This window comes from Lontra canadensis, unplaced genomic scaffold (assembly GCF_010015895.1).
Source record: "Lontra canadensis isolate GAN:19392208 unplaced genomic scaffold, GSC_riverotter_1.0 scaffold6, whole genome shotgun sequence".
Lineage (NCBI taxonomy): Eukaryota > Metazoa > Chordata > Mammalia > Carnivora > Mustelidae > Lontra > Lontra canadensis.
In genome coordinates this window covers 27295198-27318013 of record NW_022631000.1, presented here as the reverse complement: position 1 = coordinate 27318013, position 22816 = coordinate 27295198, and the positions used below count along the sequence as shown (strand labels likewise).

The window sequence follows — 22816 nt, the reverse complement described above, 5'->3', positions numbered from 1 at the left end:
ACTCCCCACTGAGTTGAGAACCTAATTTGGGGTTCAATCCCAGGATCCTGGGATCATGACCTGAGCTGAAGACAGACAACTGACTGAGCCACCCAGGTGCCCCGTCTATGACTTTTTAATTGAAGCAAAATATTTAAGATATATTTAATGAAGTTTCAAATAACCAAGTGACCACAGGGCTAAATTTTGTGGGATATGTGGGCTTTTACTGTAGATCTCAAAGCAAACATATTTTCTCCTTACCTCCCACACAATTTTATGCTCTTTGTGTTTTCTTCATCTTGGAATCCAGTATTTTGCTTGTAATGCTTATTTAACAAATGTTTGTTGATGAATGGACTACTGATTTCAGCCTATCATTTTAGAAAGAGTGAAAGAAAGTTTGCTTTTGGCAAACTAACTTCGCATTTTTACTCAGTGGGGAGTAAGTTGACAGTCATTCGTTTACATATTATTAATTGCCCTCAATTCTCTTTTTCTCCACTGTCAGTCTCTTCAGATTGAATGTCCTCATCTTTGTCCTAAATTAAAGGTTAAAGTAGAAATAAAATCTTTAAAGATGAACACTGCCAAGGATAGTCATATTAGTACTCACCTACGATTTTTTTTTAATACAAAAAAATCAAGTGTGATTTTACCTATTCCAACACCTGTCATCACCCCTCATGGAATCAGCAAATGAACTTCCTAAAAAGTCTAGGTTTTTGCAAGGTTCCTTCATACCAATTCACTTAAAAAAAAAATGAGAGCCTTGGATAGCAAGTCCATGAATATAGCATACTAATCAAAATGCACTTCTTGGCACTTTTCCTGTGGTCACCCAAGGGAAAATATGTCTGCCACTCCACAGCAAGCACAACACTTCCTCCTGACTTTCAGGCAAAACACCAATGTAATTGACATGTGCCACTAATCAGATGAGTATAACACATGATAATATCTTCTCCTCTGTGACTAAGAGTGATATGCTCCAGTGGTTACCGCAGTGTGAATGAATCGACTCTCTTTATATGCACATAGGTGTTCCAGTAATGCATTCCAAAAACCAGCACGAGGCACTCTATCCATATGTGGTTAAATAATTGAAGCAATTGCCATGTGAGTTGCTGGCCACCACATCTGTATATTTCTTAGGCTGCAAACAGTACCAGATGTTCTACCAGATGATGGTTTATGATGCCACAAGGTATTTCTGACAATCCTAGTGGAGATGCAGACCCAGTGTTAACTTTGTCCTGCCACCTGACAGTGAGAGCCAAGAGGAGAACAGCTTGGTGACCAAAGAGACACTCACCCAAAGGGTACCACCCATCCATCCTTGCTACTTTGATATCTAGGGAGAAGAAGCACATCTTTTCTCCACAACCACAGGTGTTCCCAGACTTAATAAAATCCTCGAATATCATACCATTCTGCAATTTTTAAATAATTAAGCTGTGCATTCCATTAGCCATTATTGAATATCATTCTAAATTTTTGCTTAAACATGTTGCTTATTTTATTTATGTGCTAACCTCCTAATTGTATAATGAATGTTTGACTTACTGCACAGGGCCACTGTAGTTGTCACTCAGAATACATTTCTATAATTTTATTAAATTCCTATATCTACATTTTTAAAGTAAATATGTGGCCTATCTGTTGCTATCACTCCAGTAACTTCTTTTTGAAAATAGTTTCTTTTAATTCATTTTGTAAATATTTAGTGGGTACTCTTGTATACCACCTACTGTTCTAGGCATTGAGGATATGATAATAAATAAAAGAGATAAAATCTTTGTTCTCCTATAGTTCATATTAAAGCAAGAGAGATCACATTCTCCTGGGAGAGCTTATATTCTATTGAGAAAATGCATTTAAGATGATCTATTATAAAATTAACTGTGTATTCTAGAAGAGTACCAAGACAAGGAGTTGTAGCAGAGGAGGGTGACAAGGGCTCCTCTCTGCACAGGAGGATGGCCTGGCTCTTCAAGGCAATGACTTCAGGAACCAGAATGATGCTGGCAGCAGGCGCTGTCTGTCTGTCACTCTCAGGGCTGCAGGAAAGGCAGAGCAGCTGTACTTATGGAGACCACCTCTGCTCTGGAGCTTCTCCTTCAAGGAGTTGAAGCCCTCCAAAGGCCAGAGTCCCTAGAAGTTAGAGACCTGTGCGGCCCTTAGTAATGTGACCTTGAGCATCTCCTCCCTGGGATAACTCTAGTTAGTGAGCATGCCCCTGATAACCTCCCGAGTTTATAGCTAGAGCCTTACCCAACATATCCCCTCTTTCTAGAATCCGAACGAAGTTGGCTGAACTGACTTAGAGTTGACGTACCAGTTCTTCCCTTGTTCCACTCAGGTAAGTTCCCTGGCTCCAGTTCCTTAGTGCCCAGCAGGCACTTAGTCTTCAAATCCCAGTATAGGGAAGCTGCTGGCTGACCAGAGGCCTCAAGCCTGCCTGGCTTGTAATATCCAGGGAAAGCAGGAATGATGAGAGGCCAGTAATGAGCTGGTCTTGGGATACCTTCCACATCTGGGGTGCAAGGTGCGTACCAGACCTAATTTCTAGCTGGACCTTCGATGACAGGCTCTGGCGGGCCTTGCTGTGGTTCTGTGGAAGATAAGTCATGAGACTGCTTAAATGTTTCTCAAGGGTGTAGAGTTGTGGGATCTAATTGTGAGTAGCCCCAGGGCTGGAAAGTCACCACAGCTGATGCCCAGAGGAAGAAGTGCTTCTTTAAATAGGAAAGACGTTTCAAAGCATTCCTGAGTTCTAGAGAATGAGTTGATAATTAGTGAAATTAGTCAGATGGTTATAGGGTTAAGGTGGCAAAAAATCTCAGCAGCTTGACCCCGATTACAGCTTGCAGAGCATTTGGAGCACTTCATTCCTGGGCTAAGGGAGTTCAAGATGCTCAGTTCTCAGTTTTACAGCCTCCAGCTAAAGAGCGGTCATGGGCAATAGATGACTTCATAACATGCTTTACATCTCAAATGGGCTCCCTCCTTTTTGAAGCATTAATTCATTTATTCATTACCATATTGCCGAGAACATCTGGCATAAGGAATACAATTCAGAGGATTAGGGACTGCTTCTCCCTGTGACAGAGCTTGGAGCCCTAGGCTGTCTAAAACCCAGGACCAGGAGGCTGAGGCATCTGTTTTGCATCTGTAGGCAAAGTAGCAAGTTGGAGAGAAACGGGTGTGTTCTGGGTTTGCATTTCACTGTTCCAATCAGGTCAGGGCTTAGTCAAGTTACCTGGCCAAGGTCACAGCAGAACTCTCCTGGGTCAGCAAGGAGATACCATAGCCTCTTCCTTGGTCTCCATCCTACTCCATTAGAGAGGAAAGTTCTAATGCCTTCTGGAACGCCAGAGCTTTATACTAGAAAAGAAGCAAAAGGATCTCCATATTTATGGAGAAATAACAATAAAATAGAATCAAGGTTTTTTTTAAATTTTTTAATTTTTTAATAAACATATAATGTATTATTAGCCCCAGGGGTACAGGTCTGTGAATCGCCAGGTTTACACACTTCACAGCACTCACCATAGCACATACCCTCCCCAATGTCCATAACCCCACCACCCTCTCCCTACCCCCCTCCCCCCAGCCACCCTCAGTTTGTTTTGTGACATTAAGAGTCTCTTATGGTGGGGCGCCTGGGTGGCTTGGTGGGTTAAAGCCCCTACCTTTGGCTCACGTCGTGGTCTCGGGGTCCTGGGATCGAGCCCCACATAGGGCTCTCTGCTCCACGGGGAGCCTGCTTCTTCCTCTCTCTGCCTACTTGTGATCTCTGTCAAATAAATAAATAAAAAATCTTAAAAAAAAAAAAAGAGTCTCTTATGGTTTGTCTCCCTCCCGATCCCGATCATTTATTCTTTTCCTACTCCCAAAACCCCCCACGTTGCATCTCCACTTCCTCATATCAGGAAGTGTTTTTAAAGTGTTTTATCAGGTTTTTAAAAAGTCATCTCTAATCTTACATCTAGAGGTAAATCCTGTTAATATTTTAACATCCTTTCTGCCTTTCTTCTCTGTATATTTTTCATGGTTTAAACCTAATAAATACACAATGTTGCAGTCTGCTTTTTCTACTTATCATTATCCCATAAGTATTTCCCCCCATTACTAAAAGCATGGCACTTCCAAGATTTTAATAATTGCATTATATTTATGTATGAAGAATTACTTATTAAGTCACCCATTGTTGGAAATTTAGTTTATTTCCAATTTTTCTATGCTGAATGATATTTTAATGAGCCTTCTTGTATTTCAGTTATTTCCAAGATATGAATATCACCAGAAGCGAATTATTACATGAAATAGTTTCCCAAGGATAGTGTGTGGTAATTCATTTTTCAAGGAAGACTTTCAAACTCTAGACATTATTATTATGGAATAACTATGCCAAGTATTAAAATGAAAGAGTATCTTATTTCATTGTACATTTATTTGGTTGCTCGTGAAGGCAACTGTTCCAGAATTTCATTAGAAATTTGTACTTCCTGTTTTGTTAATTGCTAGATAACCTGTCTATTAAAGGTAGGTAACAAGATACACTCTGAGACAAAACTGTTTGGATTTGCCTCTTGGCTCCTCCACATACTACCTGTTCAGTCTTACACTCCTCATCTGCAAAATGGGGTGATGATAATAATAATACAACTGCTACCTCATAGAGTTGTATTAAATGGGTTAATACCTACAAAGTGCTTAGAACAGACACAAGTAGGTGTTCTGATAGTACCGCAACTAGTGATTTTTAGATCTGTATAGGTTACCTTTTACTGTATCACCAACTATCCCAATACTAAGCTGCTAAAACTGTAAATATTTCTCATGTTATTGTGGGTTGTCTGGGCATATTTTGGATCCCAGCTGAGTGGATTGGGACTGGATGATCTAGGACCTCAGCTGGAATAACTACGATGCTGGGAATTTTCTCTCCACATGGTCTTCCATCCTTCAGGAGGCTGGCCTGGCCTAGGCTTGCTCACATGGAGGCATAAGGTTTCCTAACAGCAAAAAAGGCAACCTCCAAAAGCAAACACTATTCATGTGTCTGTAACAGTTCATTGACCAGAGCAAGTTATAAAGCCAAGCTCAGATGCAAGAGGTGGAGAAAAAGGCTTCACTTCTTGATGGGAAAATCTGTAAAGCCATATTGCAAAGGGCATACATAGAGAGAGAGAAGGGATTTGTGGTTATTTTTTGCAATCCATTACAAAAGCCAATGAAAAAGTAAAGCTAATGGATATAAACTAACTCACTGATTTCAGGCATTACTAGGAGAAGACTCCGTGTGTGTGTGTGTATGAAATATAAATTTCATATGCTTTATATGAAAAAAATATAAATCTCCATCAGAGGGTTCATTCAGAAAAAAAGACTGCTTTTGAGAATCATCTTATTCATGAGTGAATACAGCTAATTCTAAAGTTAATAGGACCTTTGTGTGTTCCTCCAATAGCAGAATTTGGCCCACTGTGTATGCCACTCACTGTCTTTATTTACATTATAAATTATTGCATTTTATTATGTCTACTCCCATACCATCTCCATTATAGTGTATTATCTTAATGTATGTTAAAATGGAATCAGCAATTAAATTACTACACCATTATTCATACAATCTAAAGTGTTTGACCTCAATCTCCAGAAGCTGGGGGATTTGTGATTGACTAAATCTCTATCTATGTGTGTATGGGCTCCTTTAATTGTGCATGATATTTTTGTGGAGTTGATGTGGTCAGAAATTCTGCTTTAGTTCTATTCATTTCTCATGAGGAAGCCCAATTTCTACACGGGGCATCATTGGAGTCCTCGTTTACATGAACAGACTTGAAGATGTGTGCCCCACAGAGGCCCTAAACTCCCTTTAAATTCAAGTATCTCCAATGTGTTTTCTTAATCTGTTATATTATAGAACTATTTGCAATTTCTAACACATATTCATCAAAAATTAATATGTTCCTTATTATCCTCAAGTAAATAAGTCTATTTCTATTGGAAGCTCTTGTAAGGCAAGATCATACGTTATATGTCCTTGCAATTCTTGTCATGTCAGTCAATATAACGAGTGCCGAGAGCAGTGCCTGGTGCTTCTAGTTCTTTAGGGTTGCTGTAATGAAGTACACAAACTGACGTGTCTTAAAACAACAGAGATGTATTGCTTCATAGTTCTGGAGAAGAGAAGTCCCAAATCAAGGTATTGGCAGCACTGAACTCCCTCGGAGCACTGCTGGGAAACCCTTCCTCGCCTCTTCCCACCTTCCAGCTGCTTTGGCATTCCCTGGTTTGCAGCTGCCTAACTCCAAACTCTGCCGCCTCATCACACTACGTTCTCCTTATGTGTTGTTTCGTCTTTACACAGCTGTCTTCTTACAAGGACACAGGTCGTATTGCACACAAGCATGATTTCTTCTTCATAAAGTGTACTTGCAACGGCCCAGTTTCCTAATAAGGTCACATTCCGAGGTACACAATCCAACCCATAACCGTAGATAAAGAGCAAATATTTGTGGAATAATCAACAAGCATCGAATTTTGCTAGGTAGCGTTCTTTACACGTTTCTACCGAGTCTGCAAAAGAAGTTTTGGCCCGGATAGATGAAGAGGAAAGTACATGATTAGAAAAATAAAAAATAATTTATGACATTTAACTCATTCAAAAAGCCTATAGGAAAACGTTCAAATTCGTTAGTAAAGAGATATGTAAGCTACTATCATGATCATAGGGGTCAGAGATTTTTTCTTTAGAGTATGGAGAATAATGGCAGATCCTAGGTTTCCCTTGTATTTCAGCTTCACTGCCTTAGGGAAGTTTGTTCTGATCTCTTCTCATGAGTCATATCTCTCCTGAAGTTGTTTATGGACCACCATGTAACTTTCTTTGATAAAAACTTGCTACAGTTGTGATTTTTACATTTATTTGAGTAAATATTTCACCGGTGGACCTTATACTCCAAGAAAACTGTGCTAATTTTCATTTTTTTAAAAACTCTGCAACACTTAGCATAGTGCTTGATAGCAGGTACTTAATGATGATTTGTTGATTGATGAATAAATGAATTAGTGAAATGGGCTGAAGTTTGCCTTTTCACTGGCTCTAGTAAATATCTGTTATTGTATTTGTTGTAAATTGTTATATATTTACATGTTATTATATTATAAATATGTTATTACACATTTTTAAAATATTTATTTAATACTGTTAAATAAAGCATAGGCAAGATTATAAGGGCAATGTTTATTTACTTAGGTGAACAAACTGTTTTGAAGCACTTTACCAGCACAGAGTTGCATACAAATATTTAGTATGCTAATTACAAATAGTAATTATGTACTTACTGTATGAGCTCTTTCTCTTGGAAGAACTTTAAGTAATCCCGATTTAAGTTACTATATATACTTGAAAATTATGGTGCTAAATTATTTTTAGATTTATTTATTTACTTGAGAGAAAGGGAGCATGCAAGCAGGGGGAGGGACAGAGGGAGAGAGAGAGAATCCTTAAGTAGACTCCCCACTGAAGGCCAAACCCCACGCTGGGCTTGATCCCAGGACCCTGAGGTCATGAACTGAGCTGAAATCAAGAGTTGGATGCTTAACTGACTGAGCCACCCAGGCTCCCCTGATGTTAAATTTTATATACGTATTTTATATTAGTGTTTAATTTATGTTGGCTTATCTTTTCTATATTCGGTACAATTTGGTATTTCCTGTATTCCCTGAAATTAAAATAGTATGTGTCTTAGACCCACAAACACATACACACACATACACACATCAGGGTCGACGTGACACTAATTATTCCTCTTCAATACCAAGTCAATCACATTCTCCTTAGGATTTATAAAATCACCTTCTTAATCCATGCTGTTAAAAATGAGTTAACTTGTTCTGATATTTTAAAGAATGTCTAATTATTTAATTATCTCCATTATGTGAATAAAGCTTTAGTGGATTCCCTTCCTAGCATCATCATGTTTTTCCTTAGGGCTAAGCTTCATTTGAATGTACAGCAAGTTCACACACACACACACACACACACCCCATAATGATATAATGTTACAAAGCAATTTTAATTAAAACTATTGAGAATACGTTGTTGTTGTATTTTAAAATCATCTTCCTCTGAGAATGATATGAAATGGTGATGTGTATACTCCAGTGGGAGACCCAGCAAATGTTAGCTTTCAGTCATTTTCCTGAGACCATGCAAGAGTTCATCTCCAGTCCCTGGCCGGGCTCTTGTGGGAATAGAAACACCACGCTCTTGGCTTGACATCAGTGCCATTTCCAAATGTTACCATGGTGATCACCTATGCAGCATCACTAACCCTTCTCACAACAGCTCAATTTGAGATTCAAGTTTCACGTTTCCATGATTATGGGAGGGTAATTATTTCATTACTCAGGGGAAGAAGATTTAAGAGGTAAATAGCTCTTCATTAAATCTTAAATGATTCTAGTCTTTTTAGGCCACAGAAATGCCAAATATTAAAGTGATGAAATTCAGAAGAGTAAAACGTGACTGGGAATTGAAAAAAAATTCAATTTTTGCATACTATAACCATAAATATTTTTTCTCTAGTGAAAACATCTCACATAAAGTACAAGTATATTGTGTCAATAATTCATGATTTAAAATAATTTTCATGTAAACTAAATGCAAGGAAATGTTTGCACGTATACTTGAATAGAAATAAGTATAAAAAGAGAGGGATTTTAGAAACTGATCTTGTTTGAGAGGAGGTAATGTCATATTATGTAAGGCATATTTTTTTCTATCTATCTAAATAAGAATTTTATTGTAAAAGAAAGATTCTTATTGTACAGATTATTCTGTCATGAAGCATTACTGTTGTTTTTATTTACTATTAATACTTGAACATTATGAAGCTGAAAATGAATGCTAGTATGAAATATTTTCAAAGTGTAGTTGATTTTATGAAATGTCACAGGTCAGCTGTGAATTGAAGATATTTGCAGAGTCTCTTAAATATTAAAATAAGTGGCTGTTTATGTTGCTCAGCCAATGATAGTACAGGGGATTACCGGGATGCAGCTGAACTGTCCAAACCTCTACTCTCTTGGAAGAAATCTTGAAATGCTGTATTAGGTCAAAAAGGTTTGGCTGACTTATACTGGATGCTACTTGTTATGTCCTACCCAAGACAAAAATTTCTAACCACACTATGTTCTTTCTAAGGTTTTCTTTCTTCCCTTTCTTTCTTTCTTTCTTTCTTTCTTTCTTTCTTTCTTTCTTTCTTTCTGTCCCTTTTTTTCCTGTGTGGCCTCTGACAAAAGTCCATTGAAGATTTTAAAAGAGAATTAAAGATACATGGCAGGTTACTCTCCTATATGTGACAGAGGGCGTGCAGTTCACTATTAGCGGTATAATTCTGACCTGAGATCCTGTAATCATATGACGCATAGACTTAGAGAGGGCAAGGGGGAATTCATTCATAATCATTTTCCCAGAGGAAAGAAAATCTGGTTTAAGCCCATTTTCCCCTTTCTTGGTTCTTAGAATTTCCGGACACCGCATTGATTAACCTGCAGTGGTGACAGGTTTCTTTCTTTCTTTCTTTTTCTTTCCCTTTTCCTTCCTTCTTTCTTTCTTTTTTCTTTTTTTAGCGGAAAAAATTAGTCAGAACTGATTGTTTGAAGGCTCACTGATTGAGTAATTAATTAATTAAACATTATTCATTCTTAACCCTCTGGAGAGGTGGAATGGGAAGGTTAAGAGGTTGAGAGTGGCTGTAGTCTTCAGTTCCTCTCTGCTTAGCATTCACATGCTGTGGAGAACCTCAGCGAGGGTTCTCCAGCTTGCACAGCTCCCAGAAGACAGAGCCTGCAAGGCGCAAGCAGTTAGCGGTCCACTACCAACAGAAGCATGTAAGTCATGGAAAACATTCAACGGGTACTAGGTTTTTAAAAGCTATATCCAATGTTTTAATACATATGGTATCCTGAAATTTGTGGACCACCAGGGGGATCACAGTCTGGTATGGAATAGGGCAACAACGTCAACAGAGTGTGTGCTAAAGAACCAACCATTCTAATGTCCCTCGTCCCTTCCCCACGCAGACTTTCTCATGCAGTCTTCTAATTCAGCTTATGTCTGCCTCACACACTAAACTCCCCGCCTCCAACCCCTGGTCCCCCAAATCTAGGGTCCTATTGAAGGACTAATTACTTTTTAAGTAAGGTAATTTAGACATCTTCTACCCAAATGTTGTCTGTGTGTGTGTTTTTGTGTATCAGAGAGGGTCTGGGGGGTGGGAACCTGCCTTTCCTTAAGCAAACAAACAAACAAACAAAAAAGGCCCATGAAGTTGTTGATTTTCAAATTAAAGCTCTTCTTTCTTTAAAAGAATTTCCCTCTGCTCTATTGATACAGTGGGGGAAAACTGTAGCCTGGTTTTAAAATAATATGTCTACCTGTACTCTAAATTTGCTATCTCTAAATTTTGGTTAAAATTTGAAGTGCATTCTTCAAATATCTTACAATGTTGTCAATTAGTTAGTCCCCAGTAGAGCTGAAAAAAATGTACAGCCATTTATCCGATTTTGCGGTGAGTCTTTGAGGGCACACTGCACAGTGCTGTGAATTAGAAACATAAACGAGTAAGGAGCTCCTGAATAAATAAGCCAAGAAGGCACCAGTCAGTTTCAGGATTTCTTGCTTCAAGTTATTTTCAAGGTGCATAAACTAAATTGTGCTATCATGTTAAACAATTTTAGTGGCTTAATGCAGCAAAATTTACTTCTCACTAAAGCAAAGCCCTCTGTGAGTCTAGGTAACACTTTGGAACAACTGTCCACGTTGTGGTACCTCAGCAGGCTTAGGGCTTTTCCAGGACTGCTGTGGCAGAAAGGAGAAGGGACAGAGTGGAAAAGAGAGCACAGGCTTTTACTGGCTCAGCCGGAAAGTCCATATGTCACTTTCATTTACACACATTACACAGAACGTTAGCCTAGGTCCCACCTAACAGCTGTAGGCTGAGTCCCAGGAAGGAAGTAAGAACTGATATTCTTAGATGAATATCTGGAAAAGAGGAGGAGAATGTATAAGGAAGTGGAGAAATCCCAAGCCCCAGAAAGGCATGTCTTTATTCTCATAAACTATCACTGGAGTTTTTAATTGTGATTACACTTCTGTCTGATAGAGCCTCTAATGATATGAAAGAAAGAGCTCCTTGAGAAAGAGAAAATAGCCTGTGCATATGCAATGCTTCATAGCTTGGAGAGAAAAGGGAAGAAGGATGTGACAGTAGTTGAAGGATACCAAAATGTCACATTTTAGAATTTTAAAAAAAATCTGTTAAATAATATAGTGCCTACCAAAGAAAGTAGAATGAGAGGAGGAACAGCACTATTCATTTAGTTAGTGTGGATTAATGGCTACTATCATGTCTCCTGAGCAGAAGGATTTACTAAAACAACCTCTTAGTTTCATTTTGCGCTAACAACTCTACCAACTACCTTAATTAATTGCCCAAAAACTGTTAATAACCATGTCATCATAGACCATCATGTAAATGAGCTTTAAAAAGTAAAATCTGAAGAGCAATCTTGCCATTCATTTATCTGAACTAATTATAATGTAGGAATAATTCTCACAGCAGGTGAAAACTGAGAAAAAGCATGCTTTTGTGGGAAAGCAAAACATTTTAGATTTGACATCAAAATTTTGGAAGAAACAAAGAGCTTCCTTTTTTGCAAGGGAGTATTTTAAGTTTGTTATTTTTGTTACATTCACATTTTTAATGAAGTATTTGTAAAAAAAATCAAAGAAGACATGGTGCTTGCTTCGATAGCACATATACTAAAATTGGAATACTAGAGAGAAGATTATTAATTTAGCCCCTGTACAAGGATGACATGTAAATTTGTGAAGCATTCTATCTTTTTAAAAAAGATATGGAAAATTGTGGTGTTTTCTTTTTTAATGTTGATGGAATAGAGTATCATATTTTCATGAAGAAATTATGTGCAGAATCAACAAGGAAGAGAAGGTATTACCCTTGAGAATTGATGGATGATATTCATAAACTGACTGGATGTTTTGTTTTAGTGACAGTATAATTTATAGCTATAAAAATGTAGAATATATCCTGCCGATGTGTTATTCCAGTTGTGGAGTGGAGGATAACCTTGTGCCTGACAAAATGGAGCTAGAGGCCATGAAGAGATATACCACCAGCCCAGTGAACCTGGATGTCTTCCCCCATGCGACCATGGCGCTGTTGGCCGTTGGCATGTTCTTCACCTCTTGGTTCTTCATTTATGAGGTTACCTCCATCAAGTGCACTTGGGATGTCTATAAAGAGCTCCTCATCTCCTTGGTGGCCTCCTCTTTCTGGGCTTTGGAGTCTTCTTCCTGCTGCTCTGGGTTGGCATCTATGAATGAACTCTCAAGGGGTCCATCCAGGGGGCTTCACTGAATCCCTGCTTCCATAAATTAATTCATTTACTATTGTTGGAAGTGTTCTACCCACTTCTCATGATAAAGGCAGATATGTGACCATGAAAAAATGTAGAATATATCATTTCTTAGGAAGGCAGCCTGGTGCAGTGAAAAGTGATGGATAGAAATTCACATCCTCATACATTTTAGCAGTGAGCTTGGGTTTACTCTTTTTTGCTTCATGGAGCCACAGGATGTAGAATTGGTATGAAGACAAGCTGTTATAGTATGTAATAGACCCATCTCTGTTCTTGACATATGGTTAAGTAATTCTTGTAGCTATATGTTTTCTTGTTTTTCACCTTTGTACGTTCTGTTATTTACATTTACCTGAATTTTATTACCTTTCCTTTTGAGGAACAATCCCGTTATTTATAAACTAATTTATCCTATAATGTTAAAAAGTGTTCAAAAAGGCTCCAAAGGGGAAAATATTTGGAAACTTTCAAGAACAGTCTCAGTTTTTAGAAGGAACCTTAAAACTCTTCCTAGAAGCAAATGGTAGTTTTAAAGTCTGCATTTACTGAAATAAATTGTTTAAAAATTTAGTTTTCCATGTGTGAGGAAAGTTGCAGCATCAGCATAGGTGGAAAAAAATCTGTATGCCCTGATAATTAAGTTGTCTATGAAAGTATATATAAAAGGAACTCATTAAAATTATTTAGAAGATGAAAAATCTCTTGACCTTCATTTACACTGTCCATTCTGACCTGGGACAGAGATGTAGAAAAGCACAAGGAATCCTAAGCCATAGAAAGTCATTTCTTTATTTTTAATAAAATATCAATGGATATTTTACTATGATCTGCTTCTGTAGGGTTTTACCTTCATTTTGATTTCAATAAGTGAAAGCTTTGGAGGGTAGCATATAGGTTTGCTAATAACCTCATCTAGCTCAACTTTATGTTCCATAAAGTTAACATCTTTTGTTAAGAAAAAGCATCCAAAACTTGTAAATAAAGCAGAAGATGACTGAATAACTTGTCAATGTCATTGTTTAACAGATCCGTCTGAGAATTTTATTTAATTTTAAAGAAGAATACACCTGTATTGACTTAACTGTTTACTGCTTCATCATTTTTTTAAAGATTTTTATTTATTTATTTGATAGAGAGATCACAAGTAGGCAGAGAGGCAGACAGAGAGAGAGAGAGAGAGAGAAAGGAGGAACAGGCTCCCTGCTGAGTAGAGAGCCCGATGTGGGACTCGATCCCAGGACCCTGAGATCATGACCTGAGGCTTAACCCACTGAGCCACCCAGGTGCCCCTGCTTCATCATTTTTTTAATATTTTCCATTTACATGTTACCTTGTGTGTTTCTAGCTAGGAGAAAAGATGATGCCAAATGTTATAATTTGATTTCTCTATAGGATATTACATAGTTTTGTACCTAGCAAATCCATTTCAGCATTCCTTTGACTGACTATTATTTTAAAAAATCATCCTGACTCTTGTTAAAGAATAGTAAGGGCGATTTTATTCAAGGGACTAGTGTAACAGCATTTTGCTGTAGGAGAGACAGAGATTGGGCTCAGTTCTAAATACATGCAAAAGAGAGGATTTATAGTCAAAGAGCAGGGTGGGGGCATTGGTGGATAGAAAATTACTGTGGAGATATCCAGACTACTGGATGGGAGGGTTTCTGCTACAGACAGGCTAGGGCGATCAGGTATTATAGGGGTAGGGAGATAAGGGATTTGATCAGATTTTGTGGGTGATCAAATATTGACGGCAGTTTCTTATAAACTGACTTGGCAAAATTCTTGCTGCTATGGGTGATACAGGTGTGACAAGGAAGAGCACTAAAGCCCAAGGTCAAGGCTTCGAGGTTTTGAGGAGCTTGATGAGAATTAGATTAAGGAGAGCCTGTCTTTGTCATTAAGTGTTTCTATTTCTCAAAATCTCCTTTGAACTGGTCTTTCCATCTTACTGGTTCCTTCGTTAATTGATAAATTAATTAGATCTTTGATATGTGTTCATTTTATATTTATATGAGAGTCATGTTTTGAATTTTTTTGAAAATTGTACTTTAACCCCTCAATCATAAGCTCATTTTTATGTAAAAGTTTTTGAAATGTAACTTTCAAAGTTGTGGAGGAAATAATGTCTCTTTACAGTAGTTTGATCTAATTCTATGCTATTAATCAGTTTTTTCACTAATTAGCAAGTTATTGCACACATATAGTAAGAATATCAGCATCTCCAATAAGAATATGTTCAATTAGGCAGTAATGTATCAAATATTTCTCTCAAGAGCATTTCCACATTTTAATATTTTAGGAGATTAGGATTATCACAAAAGAGCTAAGTAAAACCATTTTATGTGCTCTGTAAATGTAAGATATGGAATAATACAGGGGCAATCATTTATTGCTTAAGTGATATGTTTTTTAAACAACATTTTAATAAGAACAGCATAGTGTCTTGACAGTAAAGTTTGTATGCTTAGAGTTTGCATTGCCATTAGATGTGATTTGGGAAAATTAGGTAGGAATAGAGATGAGATAAAGGTGAGAAGACCAAACATTATTTTATATGCCCAGTATTTTATATGTTACTCCTTCTTTTTCTTCCTTTCAAGTATCAGTTTGGGCCCAAATGAGAAAGTGGGTAGTTGGAGAATTAGTTATAAAAGGACCTCTTACAAAGATGTGAGAATGATGTCAAGGAACCACTCTTGAGAGTGTAGCTTGTAACAGTGGGTGTTACCTACAGAAAGAGTACCCAGGAGGTGCTGTGCCCTCAGACTGAGGCAGTTGACTGTCAGGGAGAGAACTGCAGGGATGAATGTCATGACTTTACTCTCCTTCTCCATCCCCTGTGGATACTCCCAGTTGGCAAACTCTAACCAGAATCCAAAAGATAAAGTTGTGCATTGATGCAATCCATATTCCTTAGCCTCCTCATGGCACAGGGTAGGGTGGTGATGGGTAATAACATGGATCTAAAAGATAATATGAAAGATGTCCTGCACATCTGATAAATATTCAACGGGGATGTTAGTGCTAGAATATAGAACAGGAGAGACCAAGACTGGAAGACTTTTCTGGCTGGGATTAGAGGTTTGTGAAATCTAGTTTCATGCCAAAGGAACATGTAGGATTGAGTGAGAGCACCGTCTGTCCCGGTGGGGAATTAGGTCTGGAGGGTAGTAGTCAGTAAGGTCCAGGGAGATGCAGATAAATTCTCTGAACTTAGGTAGTTGAGCTGAATTAACATTCTGGAAACAACCAACTTGGTGACAGTGAGACAGTCCCTTTAACCTGCCTAGTTTTACATTTTTCATGTGTAGTGGAATGAATGCTGTATCTTCATATAATTTTAAGTGGGAAAATAAAACTGGGAGCAAACTTTATCAGTTTTTATATTGTCTTATTTATAAGTATTGTTTTTCAAAAGACCAGCTAAAACAGCATCTTTTGTGTCCTCATATTATTATTTATCAATGAATTCTCCCTGAAGGAGGCAATCAACACCAGGTTGTTAGGGTCACTTTAATCAGAACTGTAATGGTTTACTCTACTCTATGAAGTTGATATTTACTCTATATATAATGAGGAAGCAAGAAGTGATAAAATGGTCAGCTGCAAGAATTAAGCCTTTATGTCCAAATGGAGGGGAAAAGCTTTATTTTAATTAGATACTCCTCTCAAGTATAAAGGGAAAGGTAAGTTAGTGTCTCTATTACAAAAGAAGCAACTCAAGGTTAAGTAATTTGAATGTGTACTAGCCGACCCCGAGAGAGAATGAGGGGATTTGTATTTAACCTAAGGTTGGGTGCATTTCCAGCCTTGAGGCCTGGAAGGCCCTCTCTGCTTTTCGCTGCGGAGATCGGTATGTGCAGCCTGATTGCCCCTGTCAAGTGTGTGCTTGGCTTGCTCTCCAGCTTGCATGTCTCTGCTGATTACTGGCAGCTTGAAATTGTCCTGAAAGAGAATGAGTGCTCTTGATTAATCCCCATGCACAGTATCAACATATTATTGATTCATTATCAGCACATCGTGTTTCATTTCTCCTCAACAGGGATGGGCTGAAGGCAAACGTGACTTCAAAACAGATGCAACCCCATGAACATCCAAGTTGGGTAGCTGGCTGCTTTTCGTGGGGAAAATCCTTTCTCAACATAAAATGCTGAAAATATTCCTCTTCTCTGGGGAAGAACTGTAGAGTTTAACATCTCCAGTTTAACAACTATAAAACAATCTGGCTTTTTATTTTTATTATATATGTGTTTTGTTATAAAAGCAGTAGATAAGCAAGTTCTCTAAGTTAGAGTGCATTAGATATTAAGCACTTTATTATATACAGTTTTCATTTGTATCACTGTTAAATACAAAGCTTTAAAGAGACAAGTTAACATTGATTTATTCATTAATCATTTATTCAGTCATCCACTTACTGAGACCTACTACATTACATCGTATGCTAGGCACCAGGAGGACAAAGCTGCAAGGGCATGGTTAGATTCAGAGTTCACAGACAGAAGAGGTAGGTATGTGAAAAAATACATATGTAGATTGATATCTATAAATTATTGCTTATATATTATGTATAAGTATATATAAATTATATGTAATATATAAACATATAAAACAAATATGCATACATTTAGTAATAGAAATATATACAAGGTAATGAAGGGATAATTAATTCTTAAAGCAGTATTTCAGAGTAAATTGTGACCATGCTAGGGTTTGGGAAATAAATAGAGGTTCTCCCGGAAGATGAGGGTAAAAAGAAATCTTTGATCGAGGAAATAGCCTGTGAAAGAGAACTACAAGTTTCCTTTCAGTTATGCTAAGTAGAGTGTTGAGTGTTTTTGAAGCATACATGTCAAAAGGGAGGTGATGAAATATTAGGCTACAAAGGTAGGTAAGGGGCTATTTTCTATACAAGTCTTCTACACATGCTGGCTTTTAGTAGGCAGTAGGGCTCTGAACACTGGAATTGAATCTGCATATTCAAAGACCACCTTGATACATTTGAGTGTTACATCATTGGAATTAAAGATCCTAGTCACAGACTATTAAAACAGGACAGTTGAGCAAGTATGTTGAGGAAGTGGCAATGCAGATGAAGGGGGAGATTCAGTATATATCTAAGAGATATGATCAGAGGCATTTAGTTCAGATTGGAGGTTGGTAATAAAGAGTCGTTGAAGATGCCTCACAGGATTCTGTCTCATGTCTGTTCCCTACCAACTGAGGTAGGGAAAAGCAATAGAAAAGTCGAATTGTGGTGGTAGGAAGCAGGGACAAAAGATGGTGTGGCAGAGTAAAAATAATTGGTGATGTTTTCACATGGTTGACTTTAAAGGGTGGGTGTCTGGTAGACAATGGAATCTTTATGTCTGACACTCGGCCATAGGAAAGCAGCTAGATAATGGAAAAACCCAAATGCTGGGCAGAAATGATAATGGTACATATTGCTATCAGCTAGGTCATAATGGCTTTGTCTCCACGACCACACCCAAAATAGTGCAAGCTAAAATAGAAGACTATCTTTTGCAATTCCATAGGTTAACTATATCATTAGAAGTCACTTCTTTTTGTTAAGTTGTATTGATCAGATCTTCATTAAAAAAAAAAAGACCACAAATATCTATCCACTGAAATCAAGGCTTTTGCTAAGGTACTTATTATTTCTACTTTTTAGAAAATATTTTGAAAAAGAATTTTAGGCTTTCATAGAAGTTGCAAAAATAGTACAAAGAATTTTCTGTGTACGCTTCATCCAGCTTCCCCCAATGATGTCATCTTAGATAATAATAGAATTATCAAAATGAGGAGAATATTACTACATTATTAACCAAACTATAGACCTTATTCAAATTTCACCAATTTTTACATGCAATCATTTGTTGAAAGCTGTTATACTTCTTTTAGTGTGTGGTCCTATGAAATTTTAACACATGTGTAGATTTGTGTGACCACTACCATAGTCTGGATACAGAAGAGTTTCATCACCCCCAAGTCTCTCCTGTCAAATTAGAATCATTCCTTTCCTCACTCCATCCCCTAATAATTCAGAGTGATTTTTCCCCCCACCATCTCTGTAGTTTTGTCTTTTTGAGAATGGCATAAAAATGGAATCAAACAGTATGCAACCTTTTGAAAATGACTTTCTTTACTCAGCCTAATGTCTTTGAGATTTGTGCAAGTTGTTATGGGTATTATTAGCCAATCTTTTAAATTAAAAGTTACTCTCACTTGCAAAGCCTAACTCAGGCCTGCAATTACTTTGGGGTCTTGGGCACACATGATTAATAGATGGTAATGTTTCCCTTATGTAAGATTGAGATTTGACTATACTATATTCACATGCAAAGAACCATGGGGGGTCACCCCAGGGAGCTGACCTTAGCAGTACTAACTGAATGCCTCACCTGGATCCCTCAGAAGCCAAAATATGCAGTGGGTCTATCAGAATGAAGATACCTGGCCTGCAAGTGTGCAGCAAATGCTTCAGCAGGCCTGCAAGTGTGCAGCAAATGCTTCAGCAGGGGTTAGAAGTACTGGGCAAGGTTTCTGGCTCCCAAGCCATGTGGCCTTCAGACCAAATGCAGGAGAGCAAGCTCCCAAGAGGGAGGGAGGTCCAATGTTCCAAGCATAGGGCTGCCTATTAAGTTGAATGACAGGCTGTCTGCTCTTCCATTTTTGCTGCCTTTAGAAACATTTAAAGCCAGGGCTTGAAAGCTTCTGCTTGGGATTAGTCATTGAAAATGTGACATTGATCCAGTTATGGCACAGAATGGTCAGAAGAATAAGTGAGCAGCTAGAATCTCACAAAGCATGCCAAACTGTTGGTGAGGAACATTGGAGATGGTGGCTCCTGGAAGGTAAGGCTGTATCAGAGCTGTTATCACCTCTTATTTTCTGGTTTTCATGTCAAGCGTAGGGCTTTGGCAGTAAAGGTTGAAATTAACCCTAGAAGAACTGCCTGATGGAGGATGAGTGTAGGATAAAACTCATCTTTAGACATCAACAACCATGAGAGACGGAAAACCTACTCTGGAATTTGCATTATTTGTTAGCTGTTCACTAGGGGTTACAAAGTAATTATGCTCATTTATCACCATTTTATACCTACTGTCAGCAAAGTGCCAAGGTCATAGTAAGAACTCAGTAAATATTTGTGGAATAGAATGAAAAAGTCTTCTGGACTTCCTAAGACAAGGGCAGGTGGCCCCAAAGACATGTGTTGCAGCTTCAGAACAGTGACCACATTCCAATTTCATGGCCTTTCAAAATTTTTTTACATTTTTGCATATTTCTCTAATATCTGGCTTAAAAGGTAATATCTAGGTTTTCCATGGTTGAAATATTTAAATAAAATAAGAGATGTTAGAAGGAGAATTTAATAGTCTTTTCAGATAATTGTGGATATCCTCTGATATTCAGAAAACTGGATAAGTGGCAATTTCTTAAAGGTTAGTTGCAATGGGGAATCTGAGATCATGTCAAGGAGTTTCTTGGACTGTTTTTTATGTGCACACACACACACACGCACACACACACACGTCTATCTATTCATTGGTTTATCTTGCCCTTTGAATGGCTCTTTTATCTATGCATGATTTTGTAACAACCTGCATTGGTCATTTGGAAAATATTGGTTCATGGGTCGAGTAATGTCTCTATCTGTCTATTTCACTAGAATGTAGACATCATGAAGGCAAAGAGTGTAATGTGTTCATTGATAGATCTCCTGTATCAACCACAGTGCCTGGCACATGACAGTCCATAAATATTTGTTGAACTGATTAATGGATGAATGGAGATCACATGATATATCCTCTGCACTACTCTCCAGATTCTCCCTTGCATTGACACTCTTTAAAAAGTAAAATACTCATTTATTTAGCACATTTATTTGTTAATATACACTTAGTTTTATTCTTCTGGTTCTGTGATGTATAAACTTTATGATCCTTGGCAAGGGACTAATGCCTCCTAGCCTCAGTTTCCTTATTTTAATGGAGCTAACAATCCTTGTTCTACTAACAAGTTTCTGGGAGGACAAACTAGATCATGATATTGAAAAGAACGTGTGCATTTTGTTTGAGCTATATAGGGAGCCTTAATTTACACTTCGTTTCAAGTCTCTAATTTGTACTTTATTTTCCTGATTTGGTAAGGTTAGTGGTTAGCTGAGATAAAAATATTCCTTTTCAACCATTTCCCACAGCCCAAAACCACAAAATAGCTCCCATTTGTAATTAGATCATATTATCACTCATAAACTGAGAATATACATAAACCAATCTTCAGAGGCATTGAAATTCTCACAGTTTTTCAAAACTTTTTACTTCATCTGATGTATCAAGTCCTGGGTTATAAGAAGAGGTAAACTTTTTATGCTAAGCAGGGAGGTGGCTGATTTACTCAGAGAACCTCTCCGTACACTTGCAGAAAATAACCCGACAGATACCGAATTTACATTCCTTCAACATATTCGACAAAAATAAAACTTTGAAACAATTGACATCCACTAAGTACAGCCAAACTGTAAAAGAATTATATGGTCAGTGGGAGATAGAGATATGAGCATTTGTTTGTGAGTACTTACTATGTACTTAGTTATCTATCATGACTGAAGATAGGCAGAGACAAAAGCATACACCCCCGGAAACTAAGGTCCAGTTTAGGGCCATGTATGTACTGTTAAGAGAAGTGAGATATCAACTCCATGAGAATTCATTGAAGAAATGTTTATTTTCCGGAATTTCTTCGATGTGGTAATACACTTTAACAAGGAAGGAAATTCTTTAAAAGGACAAAAGAAAGAAAGTAGTTGGGGACCAGGTTGACTGTGAGCACGAGGAGTCTGGACTCTATTCCATGTGTGATGTAGACTCACTGAAAATACTGGTCTGTGGAGGGATGTGATGAGAACAGTGTTTTAGTGAGATTAATCTGGCAATAAAGTTCTCAGCTAATGTGAGCTGGAGCCAGGGGATCTGTCACAAGTGATCCATCCAGGCCACTAATATAAGGCTAAGATAAGATCTTGAGCTAGATTAAGAGCAGCCAAAAGTAGAGATGACTACATAGCTTATAAGGAAGCATCTGTTGCCAGTTCTGAGAGAATTAGTGGAATGCTTTGAACTTGTAAAAAAGTGGGCTACATGTTTTCCTATTTATGATATTTCAAAGTGTGTTGAAAGCTATTTTTTTTTAAAGTGTGCACGTGGATATGCTTCTGCCAAGAATGAACTTTAGGTTTTATTTCTATTCTCATGGAGTCTTCAAGTCCTTACACAGTCCTTACTTACATTGCCGTCTCCATTGTGTATTCTGAAGTCATTTGACCCTCTAACACTGTGTGGATGCTGCCTCTGAACAGATGGGGTTCACCCTTCAGGTTTAGACATTGACTTGTATTTAAACCTAGCCATCCATGGTGACTGAACATGTCAGTTATTCAATGTGAATGCCTATACCAAAATTAACCATAGAGAAGTAATGCTGCAACGTAATGGGGATGTTGCAAAACCCTTATCAGGAGACTCAGATCACACTCTTGCTTTTGTAGAGTCATTTTTATTTTATAATCCATGGTAATCAAGGAAAAGTTGATAAATGGTGATAGATGGAAGAGAGCATTGTTTTTATTGTTGATGTTATTACAAATTCCATCATATATTATAACCTGTCCTGAGATTCTTATTCCTGATAAAGCCAATATAACTTAGTTATGTGTAGTATAATATACGTACCATGAGTGAGCACAGACAAACCTGTTTTTGAAGGTCATAGCTTTCTTGGGATGATCTGCTCTGGCATGAACAACTTTCTTTTGTCCTTGGGTGTCCAGACCACAACTGCATTCAAAACAACACAACCATGAAGGATTACAAAAGAATTAATTCTTCCTGATGGTTTTAACATAGGAAAAAAAAAACCAAAAAACAGTAGAAGTTATCTTGAGACTTAGGGCATGGATATGGAATGAGTTCTAATGGGATCAATAGATACAAATACATAGACTAGTGATACTGTGAAGAAACCTGTGAGTATTGGACTAGCCAGCAACAATTATAGTTAGTAGGGTGACCTGCTTGTACCAACTTGCCTGGAACTCCCTCAGGTTAGGATTAAAGTCTCCACAGCCTGAGAAAACCCCCATTGGTCACCCTAAATCTTAGAATGCTTTTTTTTTTTAAAGATTTTAAAAATTTATTTGAGAGAGAGAGAGAGTGGGTGTGCACAAGCAGAGGCAGAGGGAGAAGGAGAAGCAGACTCCCTGCCCAGCAGGGAGCCTGAGGTTGGCCTCCATCCCAGGACCCTGGGGTCATGACCCAAGCCAAAGGCAGACACCCACCAACTGAGCCACCCAGATGCCCCTAGGAAT

The 22816-nt window shown here is 37.8% G+C and overlaps 1 non-coding gene and 1 pseudogene across 1 annotated transcript; both read left to right on the top strand.

The window, feature by feature from the left end:
- Positions 1-11797: 11797 nt before the first annotated feature.
- LOC116864836 lies at positions 11798-11907 on the top strand. The gene has a single exon (XR_004382095.1). It is a non-coding gene; the product is annotated as a U6 spliceosomal RNA (small nuclear RNA).
- A 257-nt stretch (positions 11908-12164) lies between these two features.
- On the top strand, positions 12165-12406 carry LOC116864779 (annotated as a pseudogene).
- Positions 12407-22816: the final 10410 nt, after the last annotated feature.